The sequence below is a fragment of the Polypterus senegalus genome, chromosome 8, assembly GCF_016835505.1.
Source record: "Polypterus senegalus isolate Bchr_013 chromosome 8, ASM1683550v1, whole genome shotgun sequence".
Lineage (NCBI taxonomy): Eukaryota > Metazoa > Chordata > Cladistia > Polypteriformes > Polypteridae > Polypterus > Polypterus senegalus.
The window spans coordinates 30,678,916-30,684,915 of record NC_053161.1 but is presented as its reverse complement, the minus strand read 5'-3'; the positions used below and the strand labels follow the sequence as shown (position 1 = coordinate 30,684,915).

The following is a 6,000-nucleotide window of genomic DNA, read 5'->3' as shown; positions in this document are numbered from 1 at the left end:
CCGTAATATAATCTGTGAAATCTTTTAGATAGAGGAACTTTTGACTAATACAATTCACCTGTTAGTGGCTTCTGAGTATAATGCGATAGACGGTCATCAATTGAAGATCGGTATGACCTTTAAGCACCCCACCTTAATTATTTTCAGATAGCCGTTATTAGGACGTGAAATGAACCTCCTACGGGATGGCTGTTTCTACACGTACATATCTGAAGATGAAGCCTACCCTTACACTTCCCATCCCCCATAACCTCATCTCGTCCGTCTGCTGCCAGTGGAGCAGCTGCACAAAGCTCCGTGATTTCATGATTCCTTGTAGTGTGGCATTTGACTGCAGACCCACTGCAGCTATTAGCATCCTTGCCCCGCCTCTTCGTTATGACTGACATTCTTTGAGCGCAACAGAGGCAGCGAGCGGTCGCATTCAGGTTGTCAATCAGGCTCTGTGCACCAATCGGAGAACAATACAAGCTCTGTTTATGCGCGGTAGGTTGACAGGCAGTGCGGCTTTGACCAGGTGCGTTATGCGGAGGCTGTAAGATAGACGGTTCGCCGGTAAAGGTAAGGAAATGAGGACACGGGGAAATAAGTGGAATTCAAACGTCCTTGTAGGAGATGTGCTCATTGAATGACTAAATATGTTCATTCATTTATGATGCATGGTAAAAAAAAGGAAACGTATGGAGAAATATGCCTGATTTTGGAACACAGCCATTGATGCTTACTGTTAAATAAATCAGTTATACTGTTAAGTGAAATATTATACAGAATAAATACATGCACAAGTGTTACATTGAATCCGTGCAGATGAAATAAAAGTGTTTCGTGCGGGGTGCCGCTTTTATTTATTCTATCTAATCAAGGATTTTTCGGCATAGGGCTGCTGAGCGTTTTTATAATCATCGCTAAATATTGCAGGAACGACGTTAATAAATCTATCTATCTATCTATATAATATATATGCTGAAGAATTTGTATATTAGGGCGTTTAACGGTATTGGAGCATTTTGAAGGGTATACATTTTGTCAGTTTCTTCTTGTTTTATTAATATGAATAAATACGAGCTTTAAAAAGGACAACGATGCTTAAATAAACCTACATATGCAGCATCTGGCTCTTTCGTGGTTCATAAGAGATGCACCAGGTCTCCTGACTGCAGTGTCGGGATTGGGGTCTGTGCAAAGGGAGAGGTGGATGCGCAGCTGAGCGATGCGGTGAGCCCACAGGCCCGGGGGGCTTGTCCAGCGGTTGTTGCTATACTTTGATTTAGTGTCACAAGCTGTGCACAAGCCGGATTACAACTGCAGAAGGCGTGTCATTAAATGATCTTCCACCCTTGATTTGTTTGCACGCCTAACCAACATGTAAAGATCGTTTAATTGCCTTGCGGAAACTAACCAGATCGGTCTTTTTTTTTCCGTCGTCTAATATGAACATGTAATCAGTTTGCTTGCATCATCCTGTGATTATCCCAACCTGGAAGATGCTTCTTCCCACCTGATGCATTCAATGAATTTGCAAAACTTGAGCGGGGGATGGGAAAGGGGATGATGAGGGGAACAGAGGGGCATGTGCTAGTTGCTATGTTACATGATCTCTGCTGAGACCTGTCTTCCAGCTCTTATCTTAACACACTCGATAATGCACCCTTTTAAACTGTACTTCCTGCTAATTTGGGTTCAGTGCACACACCCTGCTTTTCAGAATTGAGAGTTTACATGATCTCATGGTAGAGTGGGCTACACAATAGGTTCACTGATCAACACCTGGAAGACGCAAAGAACAATCATTTCAAAATGCAATGAAATATAGTTTCAACAGCAGGTATAATTTTTCATGGAACAGTTTAATCATGCCATCAAAAACAATGCTGCCCTTAAGCAATATTCTTTATGAATATATTTAATAGCTGTGCATGATGTTAGTATTGGTTAGCAGGTTATTGAATGTGGAAGGAATCCATAAGTCATTTTTTTATTTTTGTAGAAAGCCCACATGGCCAAATATAGCCGTTTGCTTGAAGCTGCAACTATGGAGATGTCCTTAAACTCTGGGTTATGATCATTGCTGCTGCAAGGGTATAGCTGTAAGGTGCATGGAGAAACTGCATACAATTCAGCCAAGTATGGTGTGGGTTTGTCAAGGTTGAAAAAAGTTGAGACTTGCCTGGTGACTGCTGACATTGCTAGTGGTTTATCTGGATTTGAATTTTCTTGTATTCTACCTCTTTTCCTTCTGTCACTTTATATTGTAGTCTACAATTATAAAAATAAAGTTTCTAGAGTGGTTCTTGAGAACGATGCCATAGGTGAACCATGTTTGGTTCCAAAAAACAAAACATCCTAATGGAGGTTCCAGGGGAAAAAAAAGCTTTATTTGTTATTTAAGATTTGTCATGTTTGTATAAGAAACACGACCAGACAATTACAGAATTGTGAAATATCAATTGGTTCTTAATTTTAAAAGGACTCTTGGTGCAAACAATCTCACATGCCAGGTTTTCTTGAGCTCTTAGTATCCTCCAAGGTAGCCTACTATACACTAAATCATTCTATTTTGTTCACACAATAGAAACCTTTTCAAAGTCCAAAGAACACTTCCCAGAATTAAATGGTTCTTTGTCAAACAAATGACCTATGGAGAACCATACGACCCAGGAAAAGAACCAGAGTGTAGTTAGCTCTGCAAGAATTACCTTAAAAGATGCTACAGTATATGAAGTAAACCTCTATTATGTGATTGTAGGATGTTCTCCTTTTCATTTTTACCATCAATTTGTTATTGGCAGATAAGCTCCAATGGAAAGGAGTTTATTAGTATAAAAACAGACATTGTATTTATATCACTTTGGCACAAGCAAGAAGACCAATGTCAGTTTACAAAATATGACGATATGTTAAAGTTTAATTGTGAATGCTTGATTTTTCCAGTTCAAGAGCCGGACCATTACAAATATTTGCTCTCAGTCATTATATTCAAATATTGTAGTTATAGAGAACAAGACACAGATGAGCAACATTAAAAAGTGATTTAGCATTAAGAGGATCAATCAAAAGTTCAAAGGTTTTCTGCAGGTTACCTTGCTTTAACAACGTGGGAGGTTCAACTACATATCATGAAGATAATACACAATATAACTAAACGTAGACATTTGCAATAGCTTAGGTTATAACAATGGTGAGATCGTAAAGGTGATAGGAGGCCACAAATATCCTGTCCTGGCAAGGATACCATGCGGAGATCCAGGAAATGTATACATAGTGGAAAGAGAGTGGAGAGTTCACAGTAAAAGACTTCACATTCCCATGCCATATAAGAGCGGGTAGTAAGGGGGCTGCTATTGAGGCCCCAGCAGGCTTGTCTGGCTCTTTGGTTAAATAGGTCTGGCAGAGATACCTGGGGCAGCCAGAGTAGATAGATAGATAGATAGATAGATAGATACTTTATTAATCCCAAGGGGAAATTCAAATAAGCTCTGGACAGACTGTCTCAGGATATTTGTGTGGCTAGGCCTGACCTGGAGAGAAAGGTAGAAGGAGATGACAGAGGGAGGTGCGAAGGGTCTTTTCATTTTTCTTTTACTGCCTCATTTATTATGATTTGCCTCCAAACTCCTGTAACTTTCTTTATTCCATTGTAATACAACCTCGCTTCCCTTATAGTTTTAGTTTTTTTGAATTTGTTTGAGTTTGGGAACTGGCAGAGTGCCCATGCAAGCCATTCTATGTATACATTATTAATTACTAATTATTACATTATAGAATTATTATGTCATTTAATTTCATATATTGCTTCAATTAAAGTTGTAGTACTTAAAGAGAAACAAGTTATAATGTGTTAAAAAAACAATACAACTATGTAGTAAAATTAATCTATAAAATGCACCCAGCTATCGCCCATTTACTATGCAATTTCATTAAAATGCTGTTCCAGACTGCAGTTTTAATAATATAATTATTTCATAGGTATCTGTTTGGATGGATGGATGGTATCTAGTTTATGTGTGGTAATATTTCTTAATCTTAGTTTATTCAAATTAGTGGTGACATTTCCCAAAGAAAAACACAGCAGTCTCTTGCCACTAATAATGCACTATTCCTTGTTTTCATAGCTTTTAGTTATTGAGAAAATAAAAAAAAATTTAGAGTGTAGAACATTTTTCACGTTTACAGAGAATAATTAAATTTTATACTGTATGCTACAAAATCTTCCAAGGAACTCTAACATTTTCATTTCAACTTAAGCCAACTGCATCTTTGTAAAAAAGTTATCTTGGAGGTTGACTGAATCATAGTTCAGTTTAGATGCTTTTAGGCTGTTCCCACCAAGTCATTTCCAAGGCTTTGATGTCCTTCCAAGCAAAAGAATCATTGTTAGCTTCTACATTCTGCTGTTTCCATATGATAGTAAATGTCAATTGTAGAAAAATATCCTCGCATTCAAAGAACTATCCATTCACAAATGAGAGCAGAATTACCGTATTTGTCAAATGAGTTTTAAAAGAGATGACTTTTATTCATGCCAATACTTCCAAAGCTCATTATCTAGAAGTGTTACTAGGAGTTCAGTCAGCTCACAGTTTTGGCACTGATTGACAAAGAGGTCCTGCAATCAGTGCATCCTCGTATTTGCACTTACAGTACCCTACAGTAGCCTTTCGGGTTAGGTATGCAACACTTAATCAACACTTACACTGCACTTGTTAAACATGAAATACAAAAATTACTATATCTGCATTTTATATATATATATATATATATATATATATATATATATATAAATTTGATTAGTACTTATGAAATTTCTTGGTTTAGGGAGGGCATTTATTTTTCTTTGTTTTTAAGTTAATTTGGATAAAATTATGTGCTAAATATACAATTTTAAATATAAGAAGTGGGATATTAGGAAAAAATGTACAGATTAGTAGTGTTTTTTTCTGGAATGTTATCACTGTTTTGGAGAAATAATATTAATTTGCTATGTTTAAAAGAACACTTCCTCTGTATATCTCATCCAAGTCCAATAGTATCACAACAACAATAAAAAAATAACCCTTATAACATTATTACATGGCCCAGAGTGACAAATAGACCATTAATATGTCCAACTGTTTTTTGATCCTTTGATTTCTGAGATACCATTAACACATAATTAGGTTAACACAGTTTAATGTGGTACATTCTAAATGATTTTTTATTTACACCAATTTGCAGAATTTTTGCCTTTGATACCCACTGATGCGGCAACCTGCTAAAAGTAAGCAAGTTGAGAGTTTATGCGTAAGTGAAACAGGGTTAAGAAAAAAGGTAGCTAAAAATGAAAAAAAAAACAACTGGAGATTGCAAGCAAGTTTAAGCTGACCAGTAACTCTACACCTTTAAAAAAACATGAATAATTATCTATGCAGTCATAGTCTGACCTTGCTTGTTCTGGTACAGCAACATTTGCTCTTCCCAGCAACATCAAACACAATGTAGGAAACAAATAGGATGTGGATACAGTCCATTAAAAGACCAGTATCAAACTGCCCAGTATCCTAACGTGTGTCCTTAGGTGTTGAAAGCAAATCCAAACAGTTCAAAGACTAACTAAGACTGGGCAAGAATTTGAAACCAGAATTCAGCATGTGTGAGGCAGCAATGCTTTTACTGTACATGTGCCACAGCTGAAGGTATTGTGATAATATATATCAATAAAAATTTGTCCAAGTCTTACTTCAAAAAGCTGAATTTGTGATTAACATGTTCTTCAGTCAATTAACGATTACTTACTCAATCCTTTGTATTTTGTTTTTCCTGTGTATTATTCCATCTATCTATTTTTTAAGCCAACATTTCCAATACAGTGCAAAGCCCAAGCTTTGCCATTGTTACTGGATGCAAGACAAGAACCAAACTTGGATGAGATGCTAAGCCTTCACAATATAAATCTACACACATCCATAGTCATTTGTAGAAGGACAACTTAGAGTCATAAATTCAACTCTGTATACTGAAAAT

At 36.6% G+C, this 6,000-nt stretch overlaps 1 protein-coding gene across 1 annotated transcript in view; it reads left to right on the top strand.

The window, feature by feature from the left end:
- The first annotated feature begins 464 nt into the window (after positions 1–464).
- Positions 465–6,000, top strand: part of LOC120533861 (contactin-1-like) — a 388,538-nt gene continuing 383,002 nt past the window's right edge. Inside the window, exon 1 of the mRNA XM_039760909.1 lies at positions 465–561. The gene's annotated coding sequence lies outside the window, so the exon portion shown is untranslated. The remainder of the gene's footprint in view (positions 562–6,000) is intronic.